At 42.1% G+C, this 11,894-nt stretch overlaps 1 protein-coding gene across 2 annotated transcripts in view; it reads right to left on the reverse strand.

Annotated features, from left to right (window-relative positions):
• Positions 1–11,472, reverse strand: part of LOC129820185 (N-acetylneuraminate 9-O-acetyltransferase-like) — a 38,375-nt gene extending 26,903 nt beyond the window's left edge. The window contains exon 1 of one of the 2 annotated variants that reach the window (XM_055877167.1): positions 11,408–11,472. The gene's annotated coding sequence lies outside the window, so the exon portion shown is untranslated. Of the gene's footprint in view, positions 1–7,290; positions 9,131–11,407 lie in introns of those variants that run through there. The other variant, XM_055877163.1, reaches the window with a different exon arrangement.
• Positions 11,473–11,894: the final 422 nt, after the last annotated feature.

The following is an 11,894-nucleotide window of genomic DNA, read 5'->3' on the forward strand; positions in this document are numbered from 1 at the left end:
GAGGACTGCGTTGATCAAGTCGGAGAAGCTAAGTTTGAGAGCAAATTTGACCTGTTAAAGGGCTATTGGCAGGTGCCACTGACGAGTAGGGCACATGAAATCTCTGCTTTTATTACACCCTCTGGTCTGTACTCGTATTCGGTTACGAGTTTTGGCCTGCGTAATGCACCTGCCGCTTAAGCGACTTATGAACAGGGTGAATGTCCACGTGACTGACCACTGTTATTTTATGTTTGGTATTGTCCTGTTCTATCGCTCCTGTCTGTTCCCTTCTGGTCTCGTTTTCTTCTATCCTCTTAAAGGTTGCTTCCTGTGTGCAAAGGTTGCTGAGGTCTGGGGAGGATGAGGTTTGCTGGGGCAAGTGGAAGTGTGTACACGTACCCCCCCTCATGGATTTGGGATGCAGGCTGGGTCATTTGGGATACAGAGGGGGGGGGGGGGGGGGGTCTTCTATTAGGATCCAGGGCAGTATTTTGTTTGTGACTGGTATGGTGTTCCGGGGTCCTTGTTGGTCCCTGGTTTTATGGGGGGGTGTGATGACCCTCCCACTCATTCTGCCGAATTCTTTCTCTTTGCTCTTGTTTTCCTTAATAGGATGTCGGTGGGCGGAGCCGGGAGGGTCATCAGCAAAAAAAAGCTCAGGTGTGTCCTGGGATAAATACACCTCTTCCCCATTCATTGGGGTGACTCTATGCAGACACAGATTTTGGTTGTGGCGGTTTTTGTTTGTTTACGTTGGCACCTTTCAACACCTCTCATTATCAAATTTATGCACGCAACCACTCACTTACACTACTGACTACACACACACCATTGTTAATTGCATTTACGTTACTTCAGTTAATAAATATATTTTGTTATCTCCACGTTGTCTCCCTATTTGTTAGGAACTTCGAGCCGGTTCGTGACAAATAATTGAATAATGTAATATCCAACGTTTGGAAAGACAAACTGTCTTCATCAGGGTATATTCATCAAGGGCAGAACATTCAGCTATCTCCCTCCAATGTTCACCACAGGAATGTGCTTTTCCCACCAAAACTCTTAACACGTTCTAAAGTGAATACTGGAACAATATTTCTAACAGAACGTGGGGAATGGTCAGAGGCAATCTAAATAATGTAATTTCGGTTATTTTGTGATGTCATAATAAAAAATAAAAAAGGAAATACTGTTCCTTGAAGTATACACACATATGTGTGAGGTGTCCATCCGATGCGTTGTGCATGAATTATGAAAGTGTTTAGAGGGATGTGATTTTGGAAACTATAAAAGGAAATTGTTTAACTTCGTACCAGTAAGTCACCACCCCCTGAGTGAGGTCAGAAAGCATGTCAGCCTGGTGGAACCGCCCTTTTGTATGAACTATATAAAATGATGGGTTAAGAATGAACATATCAGACCAGAGAGACTTTGAGCTCCAGCTCATGTCCAAAGTTGTTCAAACTCTGAATCTCAACACGAGGTAGAGACAAGTCACCTCCCTGACAATCACTGATACGGCTGATTAGCTGTCCTAAGTAAAGTATCTAGAAAAGTGAATTTAAGTGGGACCATTCTACTACTCTGCTCAAAACACCGTACTACGCTACTCTCATCACCCCACTGAGAACCATCGACACGGCTGGCTAGCCTATCTTCAAAGAATTATCTCCCAGAGCAAGTGGAAGTAGAGTGAGCTCTGTAGTTCTGTTCAGGACTACACGACTGGTAGAGGAAAGCAACGGTAGGAGACAGGTGGGGACCCCTTTTGGACAATCAAAGACTTACAAGCGTACCGCAAAAAGGCCCAACACCCTTTCCAAGAAGGCCTGGTTCCGACAGAAATACAAGAACCAATCAAATGTATTTGTAAAGCCCTTTTTACATCAGCTGATGTCACAAAGTGCTGTACAGAAACCCAGCCTAAAACCCCAAACAGCAAGCAATGCAGATGTAGATGCACAGTGGCTAGGAAAAACACCCTAGAAAGGCTGGAACCTAGGAGGAAACCTAGAGAGGAACCAGGCTCTGAGGGGTAGCCAGTCTTCTGGCTGTGCGGGGTGGAGATTATAACAGTACATGGCCAAGATGTTCAAACGTTCATAGATGACCAGCAGGGTCAGATAATAATAATCAGAGTGGTTGTAGAGGGTGCAACAGGTTAGCACCTCAGGAGTAAATGTCAGTTGGCTTTTCATAGCCGATCATTCAGAGTTAGAGACAGCAGGTGCGGTAGAGAGAGAGTCCAAAACAGCAGTCCGGGACAAGGTAGCACGTCCGGTGAACAGGTCAGGGTTCCATAGTCGCGGGCAGAACAGTTGAAACTAGACAGCAGCATGACCAGATGGACTGGGGACAGCAAGGAGTCATCACGCCAGGTAGTCCTGAGGCATGGTCCTAGGGCTTAGGTCCTCCGAGAGAGCGATAGAAGAGAAAGAGAGCGAGAGAATTAGAGGGAGCCTACTTAAATTCACACAGGACACCGGATAAGACAGGAGAAATACTCCAGATACAACAGCCTGACCCTAGCACCCCGACACAAACTATTGCAGCATAAATACTGGAGGCTGAGACAGGAGGTGTCGGGAGACACTGTGGTCCCGTCTGACGATACAGGGCCAATCAGGCAGGATATAACCCCACCAACTTTGCCAAAGCACAGCCCCCACACCACTAGAGGGATATCTTCAACCACCAACTTACTACCCTGAGACAAGGCAGAGTATAGCCCACAAAGATCTCCCCCACCGCACGAACCCGAGGGGGACGCCAACCCGGACAGGAAGATCATGTCAGTGACTCAACCCACTCAAGTGACACACCCCTCCTAGCGACGGCATGGAAGAGTACCAGTAAGCCAGTGACTCAGACCCCGTAATAGGGTTAGAGGCAGAGAATTCCAGTGGAGAGAGGGGAACAGGCCAGGCAGAGACAGCAAGGGCGATTCGTCGCTCCAGTGCTTTTCCGTTCACCTTCACACCCCTGGGCCAGACTACACTCAATGATAGGACCTACTGAAGAGATGAGTCTTCAATAAAGTCTTAAAGGTCGAGACCGAGTCTGCGTCTCTCACATGGATAGGCAGACCATTCCATAAAATTGGATCTCTATAGGAGAAAGCCCTGCCTCCAGCTGTTTGCTTAGAAATTCTAGGGACAGTAAGGAGGCCTGCATCTTGTGACCGTAGCGTACGTGTAGGTATGTATGGCATGACCAAATCGGAAAGATAGGTAGGAGCAACCCCATGTAATGATTTGTAGGTTAGCAGTAAAACCTTTATCAGCCCTAGCCTTAACAGAAAGCCAGTGTGGAGAGGCTAGCACTAGAGTAATATGATCACATTTTTTTGTTCTAGTAAAGATTCTAGCAGCCGTGCTTAGCACTAACTGAAGTTTATTTCGAGATTTATCCAAGTAGACGGAAAGTAGAGCATTGCAGTAGTCTAATCTAGAAGTGACAAAAGCATGGATAAATTTTTCTGCATCATTTTTGGACGGAAAGTTTCAGATTTTTGCAATGTTATGAAGATGGAAAAAAGCTGTCTTTGAAATATTCTTGATATGCTCGCCAAAATAGAGATCAGGGTCCAGAGTAATGCCGAGGTCCTTCACAGTTTTTTTTTTACACGACTGTACAACCATCAAGATTAATTGTCAGATCCAACAGAAGATCTCTTTGTATCTTGGGACCTAGAACTAGCATCTCTGTTTTGTCCGAGTTTAAAAGTAAAACATTTGCCGCCATCTACTTCCTTATGTCTGAAACACAGGCCTCCAGGGAGGTCAATTTCACCATGTTTCATCGAAATGTACAGCTGTGTATCGTCCGCATAGCAGTGAAAGTTAACGCGATTTTCCCGAATGACATCACCAAGAGGTAAAATATATAGTGAAACAAAATTGGTCCTAAAACGGAACCTTGAGGAACATCGACATTTACAGTTGATTTGTGAGAGGAGAAACCATCCACAGAGACAAACTGATATCTTTCTGACAGATAAGATCTAAACCAGGCCAGAACTTGTCTGTGTAGACCAATTTGGGTTTCCAATCTGGTGATCGATGGCATCAAAAGCAGCACTAAGGTCTAGAGGCACAAGGACAGATGCAGAGCCTTGGTCTGATGCCATTAAAAGGTAATGTACCACCTTCACGAGCGCAGTCTCAGTGCTATGATGGGGTCTAAAACCAGACTGAAGCATTTCGTATACATTGTTTGTCTTCAGGAAGGCAGTGAGTTGCTGCGCAACAGCTTTTTCACAATTTTTTGAGAGGAATGGGAGATTCGATATAGGCCAATAGTTTTTTATATTTTCTGGGTCAAGGTTTGGCTTTTTCAAGAGAGTCTTTATTACTGCCACTTTTAGTGAGTTTGGTACACATCCGGTGGATAGGGAGCCATTTATTATGTTCAAAACAGGAGGGCCAAGCACAAGAAGCAGCTCTTTCAGTAGTTTAGTTGGAATAGGGTCCAGTATGCAGCTTGAAGGTTTAGAGGCCAAGACTATTTTCATCAATGTGTCAAGCAATATAGTATTAAAAAACTTTAGTGTCTCCCTTGATCCTGGGTCCTGGCAGTGTTGTGCAGACTCAAGACAACTGAGCTTTGGAGAAATACGCAGATTTAACAAGGACTCCGTAATTTGCTTTCTAATGATCATGATCTTTTCGTCAAATAAGTTCAGAAATGTATCACTGCTGAAGTGAAAGCTATCCTCTCTTGGGGAATGCTGCTTTTTAGATAGCTTTGCGACAGTATCTTGGAAAGTTGGAAAAATAGGATGATCGAGCAGCAGTGAGGGCTCTTCGATACTGCACGGTACTGTCTTTCCAAGCTAGTCGGAAGACTTCCAGTTTGGTGTAGCGCCATTTCCGTTCCAATTTTCTGGAAGCTTGCTTCAGGGCTTGGGTATTGTCTGTATGCCAGGGTGCTAGTTTCTTATGTTATGGGGAGCTAGTTTCTTATGTTTTTTGTTTTAGTGGTGCGACTGCATCTAGGGTATTACTCAAGGTTAAATTTAGTTAGGCCTCTAACCTTCAAGCTGCATACAGTTAGGTGGTTAACCAACTCTGGTGTCCTTGGGTAGGTGTAGGGAGTCTGGAAGGGCATCTAGGAATCTTTGGGTTGTCCGAGAATTTATATAGTCACTAGTGTAACCAGGAGGAGAGGCCTCATTTAACACAATAAATTCATCAGGCTTAAGCCATGTTTCAGTCAGGCCATCACGTCAAGATTATGATCAGTGATTAGTTCATTGACTATAACTGCCTTGGAAGTGAGGGATCTAACATTAAGTAGCCCTATTTTGAGATGTGAGATATCACAATCTCTTTCAATAATGAAAGGAATGGAGGAGATCTTTATTCCAGTGAGATTGCTAAGGCGAACACCGCCATGTTTAGTTTTGCCCAACCTAGATCGAGGCACAGACACGGTCTCAATGGCGATGGCTGAGCTGACTACACTGACTGTGCTAGTAGCAGACTCCACTAAACTGGCAGGCTGGCTAACAGCCTGCTGCCTGACCTGCACCCTATCTCATTGTGGAGCTAGAGGAGTTAGAGCCCTATCTATGTTCGTAGATAAGATGAGAACACCCCAGCTAGGATGGAGTCTGTCACTCCTCAGCAGGCCAGGCTTGGTCTTGTTTGTGGGTGAGTCCCAGAAAGAGGGCCAATTATCTCCAAATTCTATCTTTTGGGAGGGGCAGAAAACAGTTTTCAACCAAAGATTGAGTTGTGAGACTGCTGTAGAGCTCATCACTCCCCCTAACTGGTAGGGGTCCAGGGACAATTACTCGATGCCGACATCTTTCTAGCTGATTTACACGCTGAAGCTATGCTGCGCTTGGTGACCTCTGACTGTTTCATCCTAACATCGTTGGTGCCGACGTGGATAACAATATCCCTATACTCTCTACACTCGCCAGTTTTAGCCTTAGCCAGCACCATCTTCAGATGAGCCTTAACGTCAGTAGCCCTGCCCCCTGGTAAACAGTGTAGGATCTTCAGATGAGCCTTAACGTCAGTAGCCCTGCCCCCTGGTAAACAGTGTAGGATCTTCAGATGAGCCTTAACGTCAGTAGCCCTGCCCCCTGGTAAACAGTGTATGATCTTCAGATGAGCCTTAACGTCAGTAGCCCTGCCCCCTGGTAAACAGTGTAGGATCTTCAGATGAGCCTTAACGTCAGTAGCCCTGCCCCCTGGTAAACAGTGTAGGATCTTCAGATGAGCCTTAACGTCAGTAGCCCTGCCCCCTGGTAAACAGTGTAGGATCTTCAGATGAGCCTTAACGTCAGTAGCCCTGCCCCCTGGTAAACAGTGTAGGATCTTCAGATGAGCCTTAACGTCAGTAGCCCTGCCCCCTGGTAAACAGTGTAGGATCTTCAGATGAGCCTTAACGTCAGTAGCCCTGCCCCCTGGTAAACAGTGTAGGATCGCTGGATGATTCTTTTTAAGTCTAATACTGGGGATAATGGAGTCGCCAATGACTAGGGTTTTCAATTTGTCAGAGTTAATGGTGGGAGAGAAATGATGTATGTTACTTTTTCCTTGACTGGAAGATTGCAGACACAGGGTATCACACAGTCTTTAACAGCAAACAATTCACATGTATTAAGGTTTAGGCAAAGACCAGATGCTTTGGAAAAAATATTTATCACATCGACTGCTCTAGTAATCTGGTCAGCATCTTTCAAAAAGAGGGTGGTGTCATCTGCAAGCTGAATTGTGATAATATCTCTGTCAGCAATTGAAATCCCTTAAATCCCGTATATCGCTGGATTTAACACAACTTGTAAGAACCTGGGATGCAAGCAGGAAGAGAAGGCGAAATTGGGCAACCCTGCCCAATTCCTCTTTTCAAATCAAATCTAGGAGAAGTGCCATGTTGTAATTTAATGGAACTGTTCCCGTTCATTTTAAGAGTTTTTTAATAGTACTACAAAATATTACCCAAAACCAAATTTCTCGAGGGAGAGAAATATAAACTCATGTTCCACTGTATCGAAGGCTTTATAAAAGTCTAAGAAGACAATGAAACTATCTTCGAAGATTAGATCAGAATATTCAATAAGGTCTAACACCAGTCGGACTTTATTAGATATACAGTACCAGTCAAAAGTTTCGACACACCAACTCATTCCAGGGTTTTTCTTAATTCTTTACTATTTTCTACATTGTAGAATAATAGGGAAGAAATCAAAACTATGAAACACATATTATTAGTTATTTTACAGCTGGCATTCACGATATCAAGTTTCTATAACTAAATAGTTAGATTACAAAAAAATATATATATATACTTTACCTCATAGCAGTTTGTTGGAAGGACACCTCTCTCTCGAACTGTCATCACCAGCTGTCTACTACGTTGATCAGCAGAGAGAGTAACATGGATAGTACACAAGTTTTGATTGGTTTACAGTGTAGTACTCAGCGGCATTTGCCTGTCCAGTTAGGGCACATAAGTAAGTATTTTGAAGAAAAAAAATCAAGAATTGACATTGACAACAAACGGAAATGTGTTCAGAATAAATATACACAATACATAAAAAACAGCTCCTCCCTCGGGACAATAAAGATCGATCATCTCGAAAACTAAAGCAAATAGCTTGCTACGGACCACCACATGACCATAGAAAATGAAACACTTTTGGTTAAACCACAGGGTTAGACGTTAGCTAGCTAGGTAGTTAGCTAATATTAACTAGTTAATTTCCTAGCTAGCTGACATTAACCTAGCTTGGCTCAATAATAGCCTGCTATAATAACAGAAGACCAAATAACTACCAACTTAAATGTCAATATTGAAATCATAGTTGATTATGTAGATAGTTGGTTGGTTTCTCTAATGAAAAACGATCAAACTTACCTCCCTATTGTCAGCCATCTATCATCAAAAATCAGGTTAGAGAGCAGTGACGCAAGTGTTTGCTTGCGCAATAATGTTTGATCTTTTCGCGCTTTCCATCTTGTGCGCATTCGACTTTTGGACGATTTGACTCCATACAATAGAGGACTCTACACAATTTATTTAGGAAACCAACGGTGGTTGCACAGTACACCTCCTCGCCACGGTTTCAATAATTTTGGAAATCAAGTGACAACATCACAAAGATGCTCTGAAATCGTATCTAGTCGTGCATATGGCACAGATATGAGACTTGAGGCCACAGGCTTATTGATAGCCGTGCTTTACCGCGCAGTGTGCAAAATGACAGTTGTGTATATGGCTGTATTTCAGCTAAGCCTACATTTGTGTACATGTTGCAGTACTATAGGACCAATAGCGTGTGTAGCCCAACGAAAAGAAGTAGGCAAAGTTCACTCTGTTCATTGTATGTGTAACAGTTTATGTGTAACAGTTTAACTTTACGTCCGTCCCTCGCCCCGACCCAGGGACCCTCTGCACACATCAACAACAGTCACCTACGAAGCATCGTTACCCATCGCTCCACAAAAGCCGCGGCCCTTGCAGAGCAAGGGGAACCACTACTTCAAGGTCTCAGAGCAAGTGACATCACCGATTGAAAGGCTATTAGCGCGCACCACCGCTAACTAGATAGCCATTTCACATCGGTTACACTCACCCCCCTTTCGACCTCCTCCTTTTCTGCAGCAACCAGCAATCCAGGTCAACAGCATCAATGTAACAGTATAACTTTAGTCCGTCCCCTCGCCCCTACCCGGGCGCGAACCAGGGACCCTCTGCACACATCAACAACAGTCACCCACGAAGCATCGTTACCCATCGCTCCACAAAAGCCGCAGCCCTTGCAGGGCAAGGGGAACCACTACTTCAAGGTCTCAGAGCAAGCGACGTCACCGATTGAAAGGCTTTTAGCGCGCACCACCGCTAATTACATATGTATACTTTGTTAAAACCCCGCTGTCTGTATCATGTCTCTAAATGTTGTCTATCACTAGCAGCACCGTATCACCAAGTAACATCATGAGTATGTGCAAATGTACTTGTCGAATTAAGTTGATTCTGATTAATTTGTGTTACACAAAGTGATAGGCTATGGTAAAAGGGACATCAATACCATGAAAACGGCAAATAGCCTACTTTTTGTCTCGTCCCTGCTCTCTTGCTATAGCTTGTGTGTGTGTGTTGCTCTCTGAATGGGCATTTACTCTTATTTGCGGCCAATTCGAATGGGCTACTGACATGTAGGAAATTTCACATCAGCTATGAAAATAGAATATGCTCTTAGTTTGATTTAGTTTGCTTTCCTGAAACTCTCCCACAAAAAAATATTGCGCATCTGGAGAAGTGGCGGCTGTAGGTAACACGCATGCATACACAAACAATTAGACAAACAAGAGTTCTTCTAAAATCCTCAAAGTTCTTCCAAGAACCTTAGGGTTCTTGGCACTGAAAATGTAAGGTAAGGTTTGTCCCTTATATGATCTACATTGATATTGTTTTGTGATGATACCATCTATCTCTTAATATTTGTGCAAATCTTTCTAGAACAGATAATGGACACAATTCAATACATATTAATCAACAAAAAGGTAATAATATGTAGGCTATAAGAATATGTTGAAGGCTAGCTGTATTGTGTGCAGATGACTGAACTGCTCACTTTTGTGTCTGTAGGTATACAGACGGAGGCATACAAAGGTATGTCTATTGGTATGTTATGGAGATCACGTGTACTTTTAACTCTTCAATGAATATCCCATAGGCCTCTACATTATGGACAAGGTATGTGTATGAAAACCATTATCAAAACAGTTTGTTTCATTCACATTCCCCACAAAAACCAAGTTATTAATCCTGTTGTGGCATGTTTTGTTAATCATCTGTATAATGACTATTTTTTTGGATTCATAGACTTCACCCTCCCTACACCTCTGATGAATAACACAGGAAACCTGTTTGACTACCATGCACTGCAAAATCATTCTGGCTATGGATATGGAGAACATCAACACATTAACATCAACAGCCAGAGAATATACCCATTGGACATGGGGCTCTGCTGGGAGTTTACCTAATATTTACATTTGCTTTATTCTGCTTTGCCACTAAAATCATAATGCACACTGACAACTAAAATATTGTGTTATTGTTATGTGTGTTGTTATTAGTATTATAATTATTTATTATTATTATTAATTATTATTATTATTAATTATTAATATTATTATTAATAATAATATTAGGGGAGGGGGGGCAGTTAAAAATTAACTCCAAAAGGTTTTTCTAAGGTTGTTCGAGGAGCCATTAAAAGAAGAAACCTTTCAAAGGGTTATTTGAAGAACTTATAGGGGTTCCCCCACAGTTTCAATTTGAAGAACCTCTATCCTAAAGGATACTCCAGGAACCTTTTTAGAGTGTATGAAGCCTGTAAGAATCTTTGATAGCCTATAGTGTTCATCCTGTCGCCATCTTCTGGATGCAGCTTCGTAGCTTGAAAACCTCCCAAAAGCTCAAAGAGAAAAAAATACTGAAACTAAACATAATTCATTATATTTTTTACTGTCTTTTATTTTAGTTAGTTTAGGCGTCAAAGATTATAGTTTCAGTATAGTTTTAGTTTTTTTTAACGGATTGAAAATTATTTTATTTCAGTTTACTAAATGTTTTTTTTCATTATTTGTTTTTGTTTCAGTTTTCGTTTACTGTAATAACATTGCTCTAAACCATTATGTGCTGGACACAACAGCAGTACAGGAAGGCCTGCCTCCGACCCGGCCACTAACCTAACCTAGGCCTATTTAATGACATCCTCGGGCACAATGGTTTCAATTTTATTATATCAGTTTTCACCGGTTGTGTTCAGGCTAGGCCTATAAGCACTGTCGATCTAATCACTTTAATAATGGATATTGATGGGAATTGATCAAAAATGTATCACTAGCCACTTTAAACAATGCCACTTAATATAATGTATATGTATATACTGTACTCTATATCATCTACTGCATCTTGCCATCTTTATGTAATACATGTATGACTAGCCACTTTAAACTATGCCACTTTTATGTTTACATACCCCACATTACTCATCTCATATGTATAGACTGTACTCGATACCATCTACTGTATCTTGCTTATGCCGTTCTGTACCATCACTTATTCATATATCTTTATGTACATATTCTTTATCCCTTTACACTTGTGTGTATAAGGTAGTAGTTGTGGAACTGTTAGGTTAGATTACTCGTTGGTTTTTACTGCATTGTCAGAACTAGAAGCACAAGCATTTCGCTACACTCGCATTAACATCTGCTAACCATGTGTATGTGACAAATCAAATTTGCTTTGATTTGATCTGTAATTGATCTGTAAATGACTATGAGAGGAGCACCGTTTCTCCCGGGATGCTTTTATCAATCCAATTTCATCAGATCAGTGCAGATTACTTCATCTATACATTTTTTTGAGTATTCAAACAGAGCCATAGACTTACCTTGTTCTGTCCCCCGTCTTCTTGGGTGAACTGGTGAACTGATTTTAGGACTTTGCTTAGCCTTAGAGGCAACTTCTACCGGATCTGTTCTTGACTCATTAACCACTGAGCGGCGCTATGTCAACATTGCGTAAATTAAACTCGTGCACCAGCCGGCTCGCTCTCTGTCTATGCTCCAGCAATTCGAGCCTGCAGGGATGAGGTTACCTAGAAGTCCACTGGGAGGAATGTAAACAGGCAGATTATCTTGTATAGTGTACATGCAACACTGCAGCATACTTTTTATTTTGTGACCCAAATCTCACAATTCTATTTGAATACAAAATGTTACTTTGATTATGCAAGATGAAATATTAGAAATGTCTATTGTCAGAGGCAGTGGATGCATTGAAAAATGTAAACAGGCATCTGTAGTCATGTATTTTTAGGCCTATTTGATTCCTAAACTTGTAAAAAGTATAGATCTTTGGTTGACAATGACTTATAG

This window comes from Salvelinus fontinalis, chromosome 22, assembly GCF_029448725.1.
Source record: "Salvelinus fontinalis isolate EN_2023a chromosome 22, ASM2944872v1, whole genome shotgun sequence".
Lineage (NCBI taxonomy): Eukaryota > Metazoa > Chordata > Actinopteri > Salmoniformes > Salmonidae > Salvelinus > Salvelinus fontinalis.